At 41.3% G+C, this 22,961-nt stretch overlaps 1 protein-coding gene across 1 annotated transcript in view; it reads left to right on the forward strand.

Moving 5' to 3' along the window:
• Positions 1-22,961, forward strand: part of LOC311141524 (acetyl-CoA carboxylase-like) — a 93,806-nt gene that overhangs the window by 16,487 nt on the left and 54,358 nt on the right. The window lies entirely within an intron of this gene.

Here is a 22,961-nt window from a genome sequence, read left to right on the forward strand (position 1 = left end):
CTGGTCAGCACATGCTCTGAGTACGCGTCCAGGTAATCCCTGCGGCCTTGTGAATGTTGACCTGTTTAAAGGTCTTACTCACATCGGCTACGGAGAGTACGAACACACAGTCGTCTGGAACAGCTGATGCGCTCGTTCATGGTTCAATCTCTATTGTACTCTACACTGCTATTCCCACTTGGGCAAATGGAACACCTACGTGAGAATGTTGTTCATTGACTACAGCTCAGCGTTCAACACCATAGTGCCCAAAAGCTCATCACTAAGCTATGGACCTTGGGACTGAACACCTCCATCTGCAACTGGATCCTGGACTTCCTGACGGGACGCCCCCAGGTGGTGAGTGCGTGCTTAGTCCCCTCCTGTAGTCCCTGTTCACCCACAACTACATGGCAGCGCACGACTGCAACACCATCATTAAGTTTGCCGATGACACGAAGGTGGTAAGCCTGATCACCGATGACGGTGAGACCGCCTATAGGGAGGAGGTCAGAGACCTGGCAGTGTGGTGGCAGGACAACAACCTCTCCCTTAACGGCAGCAAGACAAAGGAGCTAATCGTGTACCACGGGAAATGGAGGGCTGAACACGTCCCCATTCACATCACAGGCTGTAGTGAAGTGGGTCGAGAGCTTCAAGTTCCTCAGTGTCCACATCACTAAGGACCTATCATGGTCTGATAGATTAATTATTAATGACTAATTATTACACCCTGAAACTGTATATAATGTGTTAGAAATGTGTGAGTGTAGGGCCAGTAAAGGCTATGGCATTGAGCCACTATTAAGCAATGTGAGTAAGAGTTAGGCCAGACAACAAAGACAACTGAGAAACTAAGATAAAGAGGCCTCCCAATTTAGGGAGGGGAGAAACTGTTATGAAAACATGGTGCAGAATATTGTGAGAACGGCAATAACTGAGTAATGCAGGGAGTAGGATATGTGTGTGTGTGTGTGTGTGTGTGTATGTGTGTATGCATGTGTGTATATGTGTGTGTGTGTGAACTGAAGGTCAGTAGAGCAGTTTTAGAGTGGAAAACTACAGCCCGCCTACAGAGGGAAGGGATTTCTTTTTTGTATGACGTATGAGTATAAAAGATGGACTCTGAAATTGTGATGGCAGAATTCTCAATGAATAAATATCTCTGACCATGCAGACCGGGACTCTGGGCGTTACTTAAATCCCAAAAGACTTAGAACCTTTTGGGAGACGCACAGAGACACTAAAATAGTTTGTTAAATAATTCACGTAACATGGTCTAAACACACCAACACAGTTTTGAAGAAGGCACAACAACACCTATTCCCCTCAGCAGGCTGAAAATATTTGGCATGAGACCTAAGATCCTCAAAGTTTTACAGCTGCACCATTGAGAGCATATTGACTGTCTGCATCACCGCTTGGTATGGCAACTGCTTGGTATCTGACCGCAAGGCGCTACTGAGGGTAGTGCGTACAGCCCAGTACATAACTGGGGCTGAGCGCCCTACCGTCCAGGACCTCTATACCAGGCGGTGTCAAATGAAGGCCCTAAAAATGTTCAAAGACTCCAGCCACCCAAGTCAAAGACTGTTCTCTCTGCTACCGCACAGCAAGCGGTACCGATGCACCAAGTCTGGAACCAACAGGACCCTGAACAGGTTCTGCCCCCAAGCCATAAGACTGCTAAATAGTTAGTTCCGGGTAGCTATTTGGCTAAATATTTAACTATCTGCATTGACCCTTTTTGCACCAACTTGTTTGACTCATCACATACGCTGCTGATACTGTTTACTTTATTCCTAGTTGTATGTACATATCTACTTCAATTACCTCGTACTCCTGCACATCGACTCGGTATTGGTACCCCTTGTACATAGCCAATATATACACAATGAGTAACAATATGTATCTATTATTACCAGTGGCGATTTTAGCACGTTGTTTACAAAGCACATGGCGAATAAAATTGGATTTTATTTGACATAATAGGGCAACAAAATGTGATTATACTAATCACGATAATTCACATTGTTCGTCTGCATAATTCAAATCTAACATTCATTTGCATGGGACAAAGTCCACTTGATCAGGTTATTGCTCTAGTATCCTATGGTGCCAATTACATCTATATTGCCACCAACTGGTCTGGTGCAGCCATCCTAAGGTTTCAGTGACTTTATATTAACACTTCTAAGGAAGTACATAATGTCATTGCCCCATGTCCATCGGTTCAGTTATAGTAGCCAGTTGTTGTTGCCCATGGTGGAATCATCTAACCCACTGGCTCCTGAAGCCCCCATGAGCTCCCGAGTCTAGAAGCAGTCTAGCTAACGCGTTAGCTAGCTAGCTAGCTAGCGTCACAAATTAGCATTTCGCTAGCTAGCTGAGCTGTAAAACAAGAAAACATCTGAGATTACTCATTCGCTAGCTAGCAAGACCTCTTTGGGGTGCGGGAATGTTACATTCGCCTTTTAATTTTAAGTTAAATGTCATTGAAGTTGGTAGTCACGATTCACGTGGTTTCCGATTCAAGGCGAGAGTAACTGTCTGCCATGTTTGGTAAGGACTCACGCACCCAAGAAGCCTCAACCAATCACTCAATGGATATAATGACTTTGCCTCAGGGAATCCTACTAGGTCGAAAATATATATTCAACCCAGTGTTGTAGTACTCGAGACCACATATTGAGTCTCCGTTTCGGATACATTTGTACTCTGTCTTGACTCGGTCAGTGAGGATTGTAATTTGTTCACGAGACCAGCCGAGTAAAAAAACTCTCAGCTTCCATTCAGTCAGCGCATAAAATCGCTTCACCAGGCCAAATATATACACTTCTTTCTTGAAACATTATCTTAACAGACTTTTACATTTACATTTTACATTTTAGTCATTTAGCAGACGCTCTTATCCAGAGCGACTTACAGTTAGTGAATACATATTTCTTTTATACTGGCCCCCCGTGGGAAGCGAACCCACAACCCTGGCGTTGCAAACGCCATGCTCTATCAACTGAGCTACATCCCTGCCGGCCATTCCCTCCCCTACCCTGGACGACGCTGGGCCAATTGTGCGCCGCCCATGAGTCTCCCGGTCGCGGCCGGCGGCGACAGAGCCTGGATTCGAACCAGGATCTCTAGTGGCACAGTTAGCACTGCGATGCAGTGCCTTAGACCACTGCGCCACTCAGGAGTATATATATATACATGTTTGCGCAGTGGCGAACCTATAGGCCTTCAGTGTGTGACAGGTTCGTGTTTCTGAAAGGACAGCAACCGTAATACCAGCGCACTCACGTAGGAGAGTGCACTTTTTGTAAAACACAAATGGCCAGTGGTGTAGTGGAGGGTATACGCATGTATAAACCATTTTTTTCTTTTCTCCAGTGGGCATTGCATATACTCACTTCTTAATACCTACTGATGCGTATCAAAGTAGTGGAGGTATACGACTTCTCAATTATGTAGTACAATAGAGAAATCATGAAAAGTAGCCAACACAATCGCAAAGCACGAGAAATATATTCATGTGCTTCGCGCACACAGCCTAGTTTCAGCAGAATATCATCTGCAGGCAGCAAGAGTGTGCAGCTCTCAGACGGTGTTGGCATGGAGCAGCTCTCAGACGGTGTTGGCATGGAGCAGCTCTCAGACGGTGTTGGCATGGAGCAGCTCTCAGACGGTGTTGGCATGGAGCAGCTCTCAGACGGTGTTGGCATGGAGCAGCTCTCAGACGGTTTTGGCATGGAGCAGCTCACAGACGGTTTTGGCATGGAGCAGCTCTCAGACGGTTTTGGCATGGAGCAGCTCACAGACGAATGACATCGGTAGCCGGTAGGGTAGGAAAGCCGTTTTCAATTTACGATATCTACCAGTAAATGATAACAACATTTGGGTATGCAAAGGCAACAATGGGTATGCAAACCAGGTATTGAAATAGCTTAGTCCGAAGTGTTGGTTAGTAGGCTATTTGTGATGCGTAATTATCATCATGTGCTGTTTGCTTCAGGGGCGTAGACATGTATGGGGTGGACAGATGCCCACCCACTGGGGAGCCAAGCCCTGACAGGCCCACCCAATCAGATTGATGTGGTTTAAGCATTGTTGTGGACTTATTTAAAAAAGTGTGATTTTCAGAGGGTGCCTTTCCGTCGTGGGGCGGTCCATTTGACAACTTTTGGCATAATTGAGTAGGCACAACTGCATAGGGCCGATGGAAAGAGAGCAGTCACACACAGCATGATGTTAAAGGATAAGCAGTCCATAAACTCGGACATAATAAGCCAGCAGGTCCCAATTATAAGAATACAAAAACACAACCATTAAGCATTTCCCAATCTAAATTTACAACTATTACTTCCCATTTAGCACACAAAGTAACTGCTGACCTAAAGTTTAAAGTGGAACTAACAGTGTTTTAACTACTTTGCAGATATGAAACAAACAGACAATCATAATATCAGTCAAAAATATCAAATTCCCAGTTTATGCTACAAAACCAACTTTTTTTAAGAGGTTTTAAAAATGACGTACACTAAGGCATTGTTGGCAGAATAAATGGATGCAGTTCAATGCATGATTCATTTAATTCACCAATACATTTCTTGGTAGTCCAAAAAATATTGCTATCAGGTTGTAAATCACAGCTGGCCTGGTACATTGTTTGCTGCCTCCATTCCGGATGCACTGTTTCAATTTCAATGACTCAATATTCTGGACAAAAACTGACAAATTAAACTAATGCTGGGAATGTCAATACAATCAAACTAGCAAGGGCAATGATCACAAGTCAGTCATAACGTGGCTAATAGGCTAGCGTATCTATTTATTTAGCAAGCTAAAAACACGGAGCCTAACGTTAGCTAGCTGCTAGGAGGATGTCATGTCATGCCATTGGAGGAGTGGGTGAGTGAATGACTTTTCCCTCTCATATCGTTTTTCGGTGGTTATACACACCTAGAGATACAGGTGTCATTTGGTTAGCTAGCAAGAACTTGAACGGCTGTTTTGCAGTTAGCATCTCTCGTGTTCGCAAATTCACTCTGGCTATCTACTCCGATTTCAAAGCACTCTCATCTGAGTGTGCCATAGCGCAGAACAACTGAGGAATTTACGAACGCGCAACACCCACTCAATATGACCAATGTCAGTAAACGCAGGCAAAAAAAGTAATAGAGTTGAAGTCGGAAGTTTACATACACTTAGGTTGGAGTCATTAAAACTTGTTTTTCAACCACTCTTCAAATTTCTTGTTAACAAACTATAGTTTTGGCAAGTCGGTTAGGACATCTACTTTGTGCATGACACAAGTAATTTTTCCAACAATTGTTTACAGAGAGATTATTTCACTTATAATTCACTGTATCGCTATTCCAGTGGGTTGGAAGTTTACATACACTAAGTTGATTTGTGCCTTTAAACAGCTTGGAAAATTCCAGAAAATGATGTCATGGCTTCAAAAGCTTCTGATAGGCTGATTGACATCATTTGAGTCAATTGGAGGTGTACCTGTGGATGTATTTCAAGGCCTACCTTCAAACTCAGTGCCTCTTTGCTTGACATCATGGGAAAATCAAAAGAAATCAGCCAAGACCTCAGAAAAAAAATGGTGGTCCTCCACAAGTCTGGTTCATCCTTGGGAGCAATTTCCAAACGCATGAAGGTACCACGTTCATCTGTACAAACAATAAACAACATGGGACCATGCAGCCATCATACCGCTCAGGAAGGAGACGCGTTCTGTCTCCTAGAGATGAACGTACTTTGGTGCGAAAAGTGCAAATCAATCCCAGAACAACAGCAAAGGACCTTGTGAAGATGCTGAAGGAAACCGGTACAAAATTATCTATATCCACAGTAAAAACCTGAAAGGCCGCTCAGCAAGGAAGAAGCCACTGCTCCAAAACCGCCATAAAAAAGCCAGACTACGGTTTGCAACTGCACATGGGGACAAAGATCATTCTTTTTGGAGAAATGTGCTCTGGTCTGATGAAACAAAAATATAACTGTTTGGCCATAATGACCATCGTTATGTTTGGAGGAAAAAGGGGGTAGCTTGCAAGCCGAAGAACACCATCCCAACCGTGAAGCACGGGGTGGCAGCATCATGCTGTGGGGGTGCTTTGCTGCAGGAGGAACTGGTGCACTTCACAAAATAGATGGCATCATGAGGAAGGAAAAAATTATGGATATATTGAAGCAACATCTCAAGACATCAGTCAGGAAGTTAAAGCTTGGTCGCAAATGGGTCTTCCAAATGACCCCAAGCATACTTCCAAAGTTGTGGCAAAATGGCTTAAGGACAACAAAGTCAAGGTATTGGAGTGGCCATCACAAAGCCCTGACCTCAATCCTATAGAAAATCTGTGGGCAGAACTGAAAAAGCGTGTGCAAGCAAGGAGGCCTACAAACCTGACTCAGTTACACCAGCTCTGTCAGGAGGAATGGGCCAAAATTCACCCAACTTATTGTGGGAAGCTTGTGGAAGGCTACCAGAAACGTTTGACCCAATTTAAACAATTTAAAGGAAATGCTACCAAATACAAATTGAGTGTATGTAAACTTCTGACCCACTGGGAATGTGATGAAATAAATAAAAGCTGAAATAAATCATTCTCTCTACAATTATTCTGACATTTCACATTCTTAAAATAAAGTGGTGATCCTAACTGACCTAAAACAGGGAATTTCTACTAGGATTAAATGTCAGGAATTGTGAAAAACTGAGTTTAAATGTATTTGGCTAAGGTGTATGTAAACTTCCGACTTCAACTGTAGTTAGTCAAGAACGCTCTAGATAACATGTAAACGGCCTAACCAGCTCTGCTACGGCGAGAAACATTGTCAGAGTGAGATGTTCTCTCAGTTGTGTCTGGAAGCTAGCCAACTTTAGCCAGTTAGCTTGGGTGCTTGGTTGGGACAAGCATGCATTAGCAGGCAAGCTGCAGAAGGACGAGGAGGCTACAATTCACCATCGTTTATCAGTGCAAGTTTGACGGCCAACTAGCTGAAAAAGTTTGAGAGGGTTTATCTAATGTTCCTTCGTTTGATTTTAGCACATCTTGCTCTGGCTAACATTGTTGTTCTTGTTGATGTTCATAACTGAGGGAGTGTTATGATGTCTTTTCATGGTGTCGTGGGAACAAGGTTACATTTATTAGATGAGTGACTCTTGGTGCCACACAGTCCGAATAACAAGGATTCCAGTATGTCAAGGAAGCTTACTGGTGTTTATCTTAGAATGATTGATAGATGGGATATACTGACTTGGGATAAAAGGTAATAACATCAAAGAAGGGAGTGCCAACTGATGGTTACAAGATGTTGTTGAAGAAACGTGTAACATGAAGTATATAAACTGAGAGATTTCCTTTGTCCAGGGTTGGTATGACAAAAGACAAAGCATGTGCCATTTGTTAGACAAACCCGGTACCGAATCTATTAAATATTTGTATCAACTCTCCATCTAAGTGTTAAATATCTTCTTGCATCATGAACTACTTGATACCAGAGAAACTCATCATAACAGGGAGCGAGAGCCTATCTTTTCATGGTTGTTTGACCAATAGGACTGTAAAGTTCCCAAATGTAAGAGGACTCCCGTGGTGTTTACATGTTTTCAGAAATCCATTCAGGTGTATTTTTTGGCTTTTGGTGAATGCGTTCTAATGATCAAACTTAACTTCTTGTTGAAAGTTATTCTTGAAAAGGGAGAAGCTAACAAATTAGCAACAACATCCTCTTTGATAACACCTGCTGCGTTTTGATAACATCTGCTGCAGCCGCTGCAAACTAGCTGACAACAAAAGCTAGCTAGCTAGACCGTGTGAAAACTAATGCTCGCTATTGCGCAGTGACCTGTTGGCCTTCAAGAAGGCAGAAGTTTTTGCAAAAATGGTCCCACCCATTAAGTCAAAATGTGATTGGTTGCTTCCACTGCCACTCCAAAATGTTGCCCTAATACAGTTGAATGGCAGATGCCTTTATCTAACTTCTGATGGCCTAGCCAATGGCTTACTTAGCTAGCTATATTTATCTCCCCAGAGACCAGCAAAGAAAAATCCTGATTGGATCTTTTTTCTCTTCAGCGTTAACCCTTTCCTTTCAATCAAAAACTGAATAGGTTAAATCAGAACATCATTGAAAAGAATAATATAATAATAATTATTATTATTATAATACTTATTTTATAAATCCATAGACCTTCTTTGAAGGTGTAGAAGGCCCATTGTTCCCTACTGTGTTTGGGTTAGTAATAATTTGTAGAGTGGCTGTATTTTCCCTCAGTATGCATTTTCTCACTATTCTGAATGTCTAAAGAATCCATATGTTCTGAAATATGAACACAGAAATACTGGACATTTTGAACAATTAGTATGGTGGTGATTTGACAAAATTACAATCATGGTCTTGAATTGGACTCACATTTTTCTGGTCTCGGTCTTGACTCGGTCTCCGACCCCTTGTCCCCCTACCGGTCTTGACTCGGTCTCGCACCCCCCTCCGGTCTTGGTCTTGACTCGGACTCTATTTGTTCCGGTCTTGGTCTTGAATCGTCGGTCTCGCTTTAGGTGGTCTCGAACACAACACTGCTTCAACCTAGGTATCCTACGAAAGGACATTTCGAAACCGGATATGCGATAACCCAGCATCTCCCAAAAACAGATGTCCCACACCGGAACCAAAGTATTTTTTGCATATTGTAGCATATTATTGTTTGTATTAATATGCACCTACTGGTAAAGTGTGGCCATCTTTGAATGCATCAATGTTGTTTTCTTGGTCTTTAGGGATTATTGTGATGAGTCCAAAGACCACATTTTGAGTGAATCTGAGTTTTTGTCCATGAGAAGATTTTTTTATGATTATTTTAAGCATTACATATTCATAAAACTGAATTGTTAAGTTTCCGTATTTTTTAAGATCTCAATGCCAAACTTAACATGGTTCATCGTGGTAATGTCTGATGACCCGAAAAAGTTTCTAGTTGATATGCCGTTGTGAAGTTGATTTACAGTGTCAGAATGTATTCATACCCCTTGACTTATTCCACAATTTGTTGTGTTACATACTGAATTCAGAATGGATTAAATATATTGTTTTTCTCACCCATCTACACACAATACCCCATAATGACAGTGAAATCATGTTTTTAGAATATTTTGCAAATTAAATACAGAAATATCTAATTTACATAAGTATTCATACCCCTGAGTCAATACTTTGTAGAAGCACCTTTGGCAGCGATTACAGCTGTGTGTCTTTTTGGGTACATCTCTAAGAGCAACCTGGATTGTACAATATTTGGCCATTATTCTTTTAGCTCTGTCGAGTTGATTGTTGGTCATTGCTAGAGAGAAATTTTCATGTCTTGTGATAGATTTTTCAAGCCGATTCAAGTCATAACTGTAACTAGGCCACTCGGGAACATTCAACGTCGTCTTGGTAAGCAACTCCAGTGTAGATTTGGCCTTGTGTTTTAGGTTATTGTCCTGCTGAAAGGTGAATTTGTGTCCCAGTGTCTGTTGGAAAGCAGACTGAACCAGGTTTTCCTCTACGATTTTGCCTGTGCTTATAGCTGTATTCCGTTTATTTCTATCCTAAAACAAAACTCCCTAGTCTTTGCCGATGACAAGCATACCCATAACATGATGCAGCAACCACCATGCTTGAAAATATGAAGAGTGGTACTCAGTGATGTGTTGTGTGGATTTGCCCCAAACATAATGCTTTGTATTCAGGACATAAAGTTAATTTCTTTGCCACATTTCTTGCATTATTACTGAAGTGCCTCGTTGCAACAGGATTCATGTTTTTGAATATTTTTAGTCTGTACATGCTTCCTTCTTTTCACTCTTTCATTTAGGTTAGTATTGTGGAGTAACTACAATGTTGTTGATCCATCCTCAGTTTTCTCATATCACAACCATTAAACTCTGGAACTGTTTTAAAATCACCATTGGCCTCATGGTGAACCCTGAGCACTTTCCTTCCTCTCCGGCAACAGAGTTAGGAAGAACGCCTGTATCTTTGTATTGATACACCATCCAAAGCCTAATTAATAACTTCACCATGCTCAAATGTACAGTATATTCAGTGTCTGCTTGTTTTATTTTTACCCATCTACCAATAGGTGCCCTTCTTTGCTAGACATTGAAAAACCTCCCTGGTCTTTGTGGTTGAATCTGTGCTTGAAATTCAGTTGAGGGACCTTACAGATAATTGTTTGTGTGGGGTACAGAGATGGGGTAGTCATTCAAAAATGATGTTAACCACTATTATTGAACACGGAATGAGTCCAGGCAATTTATAATGCGCAAAAAAATGTTAAGCACTTTTTTACTACTGAACTTTTTTAGGCTTGCCATAACAAAGGGTTTGTATACTTATTGACCCAAGACATTTCAGCTTAATGAAAAAATTTTTTTTCTACAAACAGAATTCCACTTTGACATTATGGGGTATTGTGTATAGATCAATGACACGATCTCAATTGACTCAATTTTAAATTCAGGCTGTAACGCAACAAAATGTGGAAAAAGTAAAGGGGTGTGAATACTTTCTGAAGGCACTGTAAATGGACACATAAAATCTGATTTTCTGATTGATCAATAACTCAGCCATCTCGTAATCAATCCCTTAGATTTCTCAAACTAAGTTAAGAGATGTACCATGGGCCTACAAATATGGTGTTTTTTGAACTCATTGTTCAGGTTTTCCGAAATTTCCAAGATGGAGGAAAGTTTATCCTGACGGACCTTATGGGTCCTTCAGGCAAATTTGTTCAGTATGAGGAAAGACATCTACATACAAAGTTTCAAGTCTAGGTCAAACGGGGCAGCAGATATTAAGGTTTAAGTGAGACGGCTTATAACAGCGCCACCTATTGGCCAGTCTGCCATTCTTTTTGACCAAGTTACTCATGGCCACTAGTTTCTGTGTACCAAATTAGAACAAAAGTTACCAACCTATGCTTGAGTTATTTGACCATGTCAAGGAAAAAAAAAAAAAATCTAAGAATAACAATAGGTTTCACAGCTTTGTTGTGAACCCCTAATTTATATTGTGCTTACTGAAGTGAGCTATCCATTCAGATCAGCCTTACTGATTGAACCTCTGTATCAATTACATTTGATTCTGGTCATATTATTAGAATACACTCAAATACACACAAAATAAGTATTTAAATAACAAATACTCAAATCAATCAATCAATCAATCAAATGTTATTTATAAAGCCCATTTTACATCAGCAGATGTCACAAAGTGCTATACAGAAACCCAGCCTAAAACCCCAAACAGCAAGCAATGCAGATGTATTTGAACCCAGGTCTGCTACACACACACACACACAGACACACATACAGAGAGAGACTGTAGTGTTCTGTTCCCCGTTCCATATGGTTCTGTGGTTGAAGGATGTTTTGATATGCCTGTGGGAGGGGTGAGGGGAGGGCGTCGCTCAGCGCAGGAAGTGACTGGTGGAGATCGTATTGTTTTGGTCTTAGATTTCAACTCCGCCATTCACACACCAGAGACAGTCTGCCATGGAGGGTGATGGAAGCTTCAACTGCTGGTTTCAGTATCTCAGGTTAGTTTCTTCCTTTTTGCTTTTTTTAAGTAGCCTTCTGTTTTTCTCTGATTCTTGGACTGCAGGTTTCAGACAACAGCTTATTTCAGGGTTTGCGATTTCAGAACTGTATAATAATGTCCAGAGAAGTGATTTACCATGTTTTATACTTGATAGTTGGTTTGTCTGAGTTGGTAGACAGAATATGTATTAAACAATGATGGCTGTTCTGTTGACGTTGTGGCTATGGTTGTGTGTGTTATGTAACTGAGCAGTGCTGGTCTTGGCACGTGTAGCCCCTATAAAGAGGAAGTCAGGGAAATGCCAACAATTCCCTCTCACAATTTGGCCCCTCTCACCAGAGGGCAAATTGAACAAAGTAATGGTGGAGCTTGACTAATACATTTTCAGCACAGGAATATGAAACACAACATGCAACAATTACAGTTCATATAAGGAAATTAGTCAATTGAAATAAATTCATTAGGCCCTAATCTATGGATTTCACATGACTGGGCAGGGGCTTAGCCATGGGTGGGCCTGGGAGCGCATAGGCCCACCCACTAGGGAATCAGACCCAGCCAATCAGAATGAGTTTTTCCCCACAAAAGGGCTTTATTACAGACATAAATACTCCTCAGTTTCATCAGCTGTTTAGGTGGCTGGTCTCAGACGATCCCGCAGGTGAGGAAGCTGGATGTGGAGGTCCTGGGCTGGCATTGTTACACATGGTCTGTGGTTGTGAGTCCAGTTGGACGTACTGCCAAATTCTCTAAAACGACGTTGGAGGCGGCTTATGGTAGAGAAATGAACATTCAATTCTCTGGCAACAGCTCTGGTGGACATTCCTGCAGTCAGCATGCCAATCGCACGCACCCTCAACTTGAGACATCTGTGGCATTGTGTTGTGTGACAAAAATGCACAGTTTAGAGTGGGCTTTTATTTTCCGCAGCACAAGGTGCACCTGTGTAATGATCATGCTGTTTAATCAACTTCTTGATATGCCACACCTGCCAGGTGGATGGATTATCTTGGCAAAGGAGAAATGCTCACTAACAGGGATGTAAACAAATTTTGCACAATATTTCAGAGAAATAAGCTTTTTGTTCATATGGAACATTTCTGGGGTCTTTTATTTCAGCTCATGAAATGTGGGACCAACACTTTACACTTTGCGTTTATATTTTTAGTCAGTGTATATTCAACATAGCTCACAAATAGAACTACAATTTGAACAAATGTAGAACGATTTGTCAGCAAATGTTCAGAAATCCTTAACATTTACAACTATGGAATGTGCATTTGCGCATTCAAAAAGTACTTGTGGATCTGTATTCTGTGCTTACAGAATTTTGATACAATCGACAGGCGAAAAAATGTGTATTACAATCCACGAATGTGCCTTCAGATGAATGTCGGCTATCTCCATTCATTGGGATAATCTTCGTGTCACGATGACATCACAGCATTCTCATTAAGCCATTTCTTGGGAGAACACTTTCTAACTAGAATAATAAACAACAATTTCATGAAATGTGAGTATAACGTTTATTTATTCAACAAATTATGTTAACATTTTCAACAAATGACTTTCATATGAATGTTACATTTGATAATTGGGGCATGCAACGCCGAGTGTGTGTGCTTTCGACTTCAGCCCACAAGCCAAGCTAACTAGCTAACGTTGGACACTACCGATAGCTAGCAGGCGATCTTGTCAGCTGTTTAGACAAACAACCAAAGCTAGTTAATTGTTAATTCAGGAATGTGTCAATTATGAACATCTGCTCAGTTTAAAAATTCTGACTTTGTGATCTGGCTAGCCAGCTAATGAGAAATATTGCAAATAATTTGTTTTCAGGACAAAGCACTCTTTCCCGACTGGTGTGGAGGTAAGAAATTGTAATATTATCTGATATATTTTTAAATAGCTGTTTTCAGCTCCATGTAGGCTTGCTTGCAAGCAATGACTGGTTTTCAAGCCATGCAACGGCTTGTTAGCCACTCCCAATGGTTTGCAGCTGTGCTTTGCCTCTTGAGTGTTCCGACTTCTGAGAAATGGGTTACCATTTTATTGTCACTAGAACTCGCTACTGTCAACGTGGGGGGAAGTAGATCGTTAGCTAACCAACCACAACTGGAATGCCATACTCAGCCTTCAAGTGCCTTTAGCAGCACTACAGTCAAGTAAACAAATTGCTTCCTGATAGCTGGACAAGAGGGGCATTGAACCCATCATTGTTCTATTGACTATTATTACAGACAAAACAAAAGACTAGTGCGATTATTGATTGCCCTGTGCCTGCCTTAAATGACGCAGAATCTTAAAGGGCGGCTGAACTTCCTGATTTGGCCTCGTTTTAAATCTGGTTCATTAAGAAATACTAGCGGCCATGACTGAATTCAACGTGAGTTGGTTTTGGGGTTTGATGTGGTTGTCTCGTGTGTGTGTGTGTGTGTGTTCGCAGGTGTGAAGATTTATTCAAATTCTTTCGCCAATTAGCTTCAGCTGTCTGGTGTGCGACCGTGTCAAAGTTGGTTTTGACTTTGGATAGCCTATCCGGCGCTAGTTAGGGACCGTCACTCAATTTATTTCACAATGTAAATGAGACAAAATATTCATGTTTTACACCTTTTAGTTTTCTCATTAAATGCTTTCAATATTTGTATATGAATTTCTACAATTTTAGTTGGTTTGAGGTTTTTAAGTCATTTAAATTTGTAGCTATTGGAATTTTAACATATTGTCCCATGTACGTTGTGTAGTTTACCGATGGTCCCCAACTAGCCCCATAGGGACATCCAAAGTCATAGGGATACACAAGTCAGTCAGGTTGCATGCAGCTGCACTCCGAATTGATGATTACTTGTGTGCTGCCAGCTGTGTGGGCAGGATTGAAATGAACCAAACCTTAATTTACGTTTTGACATACTCGGGTACAAAACTCTGTTTTGGACCAGACTCACTTTATGACCAAAATTATCCTATTTACACTTTGTAGTCAATTTTGACAGTAGAATAAATGTTTCTGACTCATATCGATGCCACATAAATAAGAAGTTGTTTTCTAGGGGCAGTTGCTCTTTACCATTAAATTTCTGTCTCAACCACAGGTTTCCCCAACAACTATTTCAGTTCCACATGATGGTAATCTGATAGGCATAGGCTAACTTGTCACTTTGAGAACATTTTCACTACCGTCTCCCTCCCTCTTATTGTGACCCATGAAAATAATTGTTCGTCCAAGCAGGTAGCACGTACAATATCCCAGTGTGCATCTGGCTCCACCAGACACACCCCCAGAGCTGGCTGGGGTGCAACGTGTGTCCCTAGGTCTCCATAGTGATCAACCCCAGGTGCCCATATGTGGAGACCAATTGGCAGGTGCTCCTTGACTGCCTCACCAACTGGAAGAGCGCAAGTCGACGACAGTGCCACAACGTGATTTTGTTTATATAGTGCTTGGTGAATGTTTTATTGATGTATTTTTTATTAATAGAAGAAGATAAAAGTTATAGAGTAGTGGTTAGAAAATAAAGAGAGAGAGAGATTATGTGTGTGCATGTCTGTGTGTGTCGCTCCTAAGTGTATTCAAGTGTGTACATTATGTGTGTGAGCATGCATGGGTTGAATGGAGTGGCATTGGAGAGGGATAGTACTGTTGCACCATCATGATCGATCTAATTTCCTCGTCTTCCTTTTGATTGTCAGTTGATGGCCAACCTGTCACTGCTCATCACAGAAATTAGTTCTGCATTTCAGAAGGAAACGGCCCTCTTTGCCACGTATCCAATCAGAGCTCAGATGCTACCTACTGCAGCACACTCCAGTGCACATGCAGAGTCTTCGGACCCTGGCAGATAAATTGAGAAGGGTGCTCATTTGTTGTGATAAGACATACATTGCCTTCAGAAAGTATTCACACCCCTTTACTTTTTTCACTGTAAAAAGAATGTGTGTGTGTGTTTTTTTCCACGCTGATGACATCACCCCTATAACAGTGCCACTTCATGTGTTGCCTTGTATGTGTTTGTGACTGAACTGATTAAGGTGTGTTACAAATATAAACCATACACTCTTTGACACAATCCCTGTCTCCATGATGGATAACTACCTGGAACTATGAAGTGCTCCTGATAGGGAATGATTATGATGATGTTTTCACATGTTATTTGTCTTTTTGTCCTGTGAAGCCAAAGATAATGTTTCACATTAATATAGTGACAGATTGATTCAGGTTTGAAATCTTATCAGTTGAAAGTACATTAGGCTTATATTGCAAAGAATAGCAAAAGGCACTTGAATGAAGTGGAGCGGGTCGAGAGTTTCAAATTCCTTGGTGTCCACATCACCAACAAACTATCATGGTCCAAACACACCAAGACAGTTGTGAAGAAGGCACGACAACACCTTTTCCCCCTCAGGAGACTGAAAATATTTGGAATGGATCCCGAGATCCTCAAAAAGTTCCTGACTGGTTGCATCACCACCTGGTATGGCAACTGCTCGGCATCCGACCGTAAGGCGCTACAAAGGGTAGTGCGTACGGCCAATACATCACTGGGGCCAAGCTTCCTGCCATCCAGGACCTATATACTAGGCCCCCCAAAAAATTGTCATCACCCAAGTCTTAGACTGTTCTCTCTGCTACCGCACGGCAAGCAGTAACGGAGCGCCAAGTATAGGTCCAAAAGGCTCCTTAACAGCGTCTACCCCCAAGCTATAAGATTGCTGAACATTTAATCAAATGGCCACCCGGACTATTTACATTGACCCCCCCATCCCCCTTTGTTTTTACACTGCTGCTACTCGCTGTTTATTATCTACGCATAGTCACTTTACCCCTACCTACATGTACAAATTACCTCGACTAACCTGTACCCCCACACATTGTCTCGGTACAGGTACCCCCTGTATATAGCCTCGTTATTGTTATGTAATTTTATTATATTACTTTTTAATTTTCTACTTTAGTTTATTTAGTAAATATTTTCTTAACTCTATTTCTTGAACTGCATTGTTGGTTAAGGGCTTGTAAGTAAGCATTTCACGGTAAGGTCTACACCTGATGTATTCGGCGCATGTGACAAATAACATTTGATTTGATCCCTGTCTCCATGATGGATAACTACCTGGAACTATGAAGTGCTCCTGTTAGGGAATGATTATGATGATGTTTTCACATGTTGTTATTTGTCTTTTTGTCTTGTGAAGCCAAAGATATTGTTTCACATTGACAAAGTTTGAATTAATATAGTGACAGATTGATTCAGGTTTGAAATCTTATCAGTTGAAAGTATATTAGGCTTATATCGCAAAGAATAGCAAAAGGCACTTGAATGAAACGGACATTTTGAAATACACAGAGTGTGCACAACAAATGACTGGGCTAGATTGTTGTGTCATCTGGTGTTTAAAAAAGTTATTGGTGGTGCGTGGAATGCTTATTAATCCAATGATCAAATATGATTTTACAAAAAATTTGATCCACTGTTTCCTTTTCTCCATTTTGTTATCCACTCGTGAAATTGAATAGTTTAATGTCTTATTTTTCTAACCATTCAAATGGTTATATTGTTTTTCCAATTGTATACTTTATCTTGTGTTGTTTGAAAAATGTACATTGAAATATTGGTGTGGTTAAGAAAACTGTGTGATTTCTAAATATGTGTTTCAAGTGGATGGTACCACACACACCAAGTTTCCCCCTGGCAACATCATGCTACACTCTTCTAACGGACATTGTACGTTATGAGCAACACAACCAAATTAAGAAACTCTCTTGGCACTGTCACTGACTGCGAAGAGACCTGGGGTTGTCTGCTCTCCGAATTCGCTACAACGTTCTGCTGCGTAGGAGAACACTTTCATAGCCTAGTAGTTTAGCTAGTCTAACAGCTATGCCTAGGCTATATGACGAAAGGAACGTTCAGAGTAGGGAGGAGCAAATCTGTGCTTAATGGTAGGCTAGGCCTATGATGACCTTTTCGGATGTGCTTTACTAACAGTATTTACTTAAGGCAACTATCCTAACGACTGTAGAACTGAGTGCACCCAATTGAAATGAATTATCTTGGGATCAGGAGACCACGGGGGCTGTGTGTGTGTATGATTCCCATGTCGCAGCAATTGTAGTAAAGAACAAAAAGGCCCATGAAAGGCACTGAATATGCTCCCAATTACCACCTTTATTGACAATGTTTCAATCCACAAGGATCTTCGTCAGGTCAACCCAATGGGGTCAAACGGACTGAGTGCTCATCCCTAAATATATGTATTCCACCCCACCGGACCATTACGCATAGTGGGTGTGGAAACCATTCAAAACATGGCTATACCAAAAGCACTTTACGCATAATCAATCATCAATAATCACAAGTGTACAAGCAGTGAACATCTGAAATTCACACTCACATTTGATGCGCATGAAACAAGTTTTCTGGACATTTAGATAAAGAGGGAGGGGGTGGCTTTAGCATGGACCTAGGAAGCTGACGGACTGGAATTCCCTACACGGAGTTGCTCCCACCCTACACCCCTGAAAAAGAGCCTCCCTATCAGCCAATACAGTTGCATACGTACAGTGAGGGGAAAGTCTTTGATCCCCTGCTGATTTTGTACGTTTGCCCACTGACAAAGAAATGATCAGTCTATAATTTTAATTATAGGTTTATTTGAACAGTGAGAGACAGAATAACAACAAAAAAGTCCAGAAAAACGCATGTCAAAAATGTTATAAATTGATTTGCATTTTAATGAGGGAAATAAGTATTTGACCCCCTCTCAATCAGAAAGATTTCTGGCTCCCAGGTGTCTTTTATACAGGTAACGAGCTGAGATTAGGAGCACACTCTTAAAGGGAGTGCTCCTAATCTCAGCTTGTTACCTGTATAAAAGACACCTGTCCACAGAAGCAATCAATCAATCAGATTCCAAACTCTCCACCATGGCCAAGACCAAAGAGCTCTCCAAGGATGTCAGGGAAAAGATTGTAGACCTACACAAGGCTGGAATGGGCTACAAGACCATCGCCAAGCAGCTTGGGGAGAAGGTGACAACAGTTGGTGCGATTATTCGCAAATTGAAGAAACACAAAAGGACTGTCAATCTCCCTCGGCCTGGGGCTCCATGCAAGATCTCACCTCGTGGAGTTGCAATGATCATGAGAACGGTGAGGAATCAGCCCAGAACTACACGGGAGGATCTTGTCAATGATCTCAAGGTAGCTGGGACCATAGTCACCAAGAAAACAATTGGTAACACACTACGCCGTGAAGGACTGAAATCCTGCAGCGCCCGCAAGGTCCCCCTGCTCAAGAAAGCACATATACAGGCCTGTCTGAAGTTTGCCAATGGACATCTGAATGATTCAGAGGATAACTGCGTGAAAGTGTTGTGGTCAGATGAGACCAAAATGGAGCTCTTTGGCATCAACTCAACTCGCCGTGTTTGGAGGAGGAGGAATGCTGCCTATGACCCCAAGAACACCATCCCCACGGTCAAACATGGAGGTGGAAACATTATGCTTTGGGGGTGTTTTTCTGCTAAAGGGACAGGACAACTTCACCGCATCAAAGGGACGATGGACGGGGCCATGTACCGTCAAATCTTGGGTGAGAACCTCCTTCCCTCAGCCAGGGCATTGGAAATGGGTCGTTGATGGGTATTCCAGCATGACAATGACCCAAAACACACGGCCAAGGCAACAAAGGAGTGGCTCAAGAAGAAGCACATTAAGGTCCTGGAGTGGCCTAGCCAGTCTCCAGACCTTAATCCCATAGAAAATCTGTGGAGGGAGCTGAAGGTTCGAGTTGCCAAACGTCAGCCTTGAAACCTTAATGATTTGGAGAAGATCTGCAAAGAGGAGTGTGACAAAATCCCTCCTGAGATGTGTGCAAACCTGGTGGCCAACTACAAGAAACGTGGGGGGTCAAATACTTATTTCCCTCATTAAAATGCAAATCAATTTATAAAATTTTTGACATGCGTTTTTCTGGATTTTTTTGTTGTTATTCTGTCTCTCACTGTTCAAATAAACCTACCATTAAAATTATAGACTGATCATGTCTTTGTCATTGGGCAAACGTACAAAATCAGCAGGGGATCAAATACTTTTTTCCCTCACTGTATGATCTGTAGTAGGCTACAGATAGTGACTATGACAAACAAGCGCACTGTCTGGATGAACGCTTCAGACAGCTGCGTAACCGAGAGTAATGGCTGCATGACTTAAGGGACCATTACAAAAAATATTGACAGACTCACACTCCCAAACCAGACCCCCCCCCTGAACAACGAGCCCAATGCCTCCTTTAAAACTCCCCACTTGGCAAACAGTTAGACCATATTATTAAAAATCACAGGCACATCTTGAACACTGACCCGCAACTGGAAAATACATTTAAAGAACCCCCGCTGCTAGTCTTCAAATGCGCGCCCAACATCGGTCACTGTCAAATGGTGGCTAGGTCTGATCTTCCAACTGCGCAACGTGGCACCTTCCTAGACAATGTGCCAGACGGCAATTACAGATGTGGCCGATATACCCAGTGTAATTTCATGAATAAATGCACTAGACCTTACACTCTTACAGAAAAGGGTTCCAAAAGGGTTATTCGGCTGTCCCCATAGGATAATCCTTTTTGGTTCCAGGTCGAACTGTTTAGGGTTCCTTGTAGAACCCTCTGTGGAAAGGGTTCTACCTGGAACCAAAAATGGTTCTTCAAAGGGTTATGCTATGGGGACAGCCGAAGAACCATTTTAGGTTCTAGATAGCACCTTATTTTCTAAGAGTGTATATGTTCAATCACACCATCACGTGCAAGGCCATTAAGAGCATCGTTAGGCCTACGGGTTCTAAAAAAAATGTGGTATACCTGATAAAGTGTATTTGTGCTCTATGCTTTGTAAGAAAAACAAAACAAGGATAGCAGAACACAGGAGTAATATGAGCACTCTTGATCAGAGGAACCCTGTGGCTGCACATTAATGGAGGCCCATGAAAACATTAGCTCTTTGAGATACATTGGTCTTGAACATGTCAAGGTTCCTAGGAGGTGGGGAGACAAAGATCATTTATTATTGATAAGAGTGTTGTATTGGATTCACCGTTTGTCAACTAGGTCACCAAAAGGTCTTAACCAAGAGTTTCACATCAGACCTTTTCTAAGGTAAATAGCCTATGGTACATTTATATGTCATATCATGGATAGCAGCTTACCACAAGTACATAAGTTGTTTTGAAGTAGGTAATGCGTTATTATATCTACGACCACCACCTGCGTGTAATGGTCTCTAACAGTTTTCAACATAATAATTTTTACTGTAGCATGGGTTGTAACTCTGCCCGATTGGTATTTATGCATGTAATTATTTTTTACCACATGTAACACTGATTATTGATGGCTGATTATCCAGTAAAAGTGCTTTTTGCATAGCCATGTTTGAATTGTTTCCACACCTACTATGTGCAATGGGCCCGATTCCGACTTAGGAAATGATGCCTTTCTTATGCACTTCTCAGTAGTTAGTATTCAGACTTACCTTATGTAGGTGCATAACAGACTTTGCAGGCTTGGTTCCCTTGCGCGTGCTGAAGAAATGTAATTCAAACACTGAAAACCCTCCTACTTGCTGGACAACAGATTTTCTTGTGGAGTTTTCATTCAATAGGGTTTTCAATACATTTAGCATCAGCCATCCCTTTAAATACGGTGTATCTTTCAATAGAATTTTGACAACCGACTAGAATACATCAGAGAATGGGTTCAGAAATAGGGATCAATGAAAGAAAGCCATCTAAATATAGCCTATGGCCTCAGTTTCAACACCAACTGGTAAAAATAGAAATAATAAAAATAGTCAGATCCTGTAGATTATTTAGGCACATTTTAGGGTAAGGAAAGTATGTATAAATCATAAAAAATAAAAAAGGATTTGGAGAGCCTTTACGCACAAAATATGTTGATGAATAAAAAATTATGTTGTTTGATTCATTCAGAAAATTGCCACATTCAGTTCGTTAACCCATGGTAATGTTGGAAGATTAGTGTACATATAATTATAATAGGGAGAATAGTGTACAATAGTAGGCTATACCCTTGTCTGTTGCCTGCACTAACCATGGAACTGTGATGACACAGCCAAGTATTGCGCCATGTGTCGGGTTCAAACTTATGGCTTGGTCTGCGCTCCGCACCATAACCATTGCATTGTGGTCCTCTGTAGCTCAGCTGGTAGAGCACGGCGCTTGTAACGCCAAGGTAGTGGGTTCGATCCCCGGGACCACCCATACAAAAAAATAATAATAATGTATGCACGTATGACTGTAAGTCGCTTTGGATAAAAGCGTCTGCTAAATGGCATATTAAATATAAAAAATAACGATTTAATTAGCCTACCTGTCTTTTTAATTGTATTTTTATTTTTTATTATGAACTGTTAGTAATGATCCTCAGCAACAACCACATGGCCATGACAGTGTTTACAGAGGAATGAAATGAAGGTAAACGAAACAATATAATTAAATGGAATTATAATGTAGTCTATACAAACTGAAGGGAACTAACAGTGAATTGTCAGTTGAGTATGTGTTGTTATTAGGCCTACTGATGGTCGATACTGATAGTGGCTAATGTTTAACATGATATAAATATGAAACAGAGTCGGGTTAGCCTGTAATTAAGACATTCAAGAGTGCCCATCCCTGCAAGTTAAAAGGCTGTAACATTTTGAATTCTGCATAATGGCACATCATTTCATAAACTTTACTGTGGGAAAGTTGATATGCTTCAGTTTGCTGCCATATGACTGGTTTCACATTTGTCTCCAGCAATTATAAGGTCAAATATATATTTACAATTCCCTTATCCAAACGGATTACTAATTGACATAGTTCTTATCAATAGCTCTTATAAAGTTGTAAATTACAGTGCATGGAGAATGCTGTTATCGGAAAAAAGAATGTAGATGCTTTTTCCACTTGCACTTGGAACCGGCAGGTTCAACCTTAATCATGATTTCCTCTTGCATAAAGGTGGTGGAGTTATGAGGGAATGAAGTCAAGGTCACCACACCTTCATTTATTCAATCTCCACCCCCGAACGAATAGCAGGTAAATAGCATGCTATTCTCATGCTTAAGTTCAAGGTCAGAATATGCATAGAGAGAAAAGTGCCTGAAAAGGGAATGAAGTTCTATTTACATGCGCTTAAATCAGGTCGGAATCGGGGACCATGTGCGTAATGGTCATGTGGGGTGGAATATGTGGGCTATTTGGAGATGTCAGCATCAGTCCGTTTGACCTGATGACGAAGATCCTTGTGGATTGAAAGATTGTCAATAAAGGTGGTAATTGGGAGCATATTCAGTGCCTTTCATGGGCCTTTTTGTTCTTTACTACAATTGCTGCG

This window comes from Coregonus lavaretus (assembly GCF_964263955.1).
Source record: "Coregonus lavaretus genome assembly, chromosome: 14".
In the NCBI taxonomy this organism is placed as follows: Eukaryota; Metazoa; Chordata; class Actinopteri; order Salmoniformes; family Salmonidae; genus Coregonus; species Coregonus lavaretus.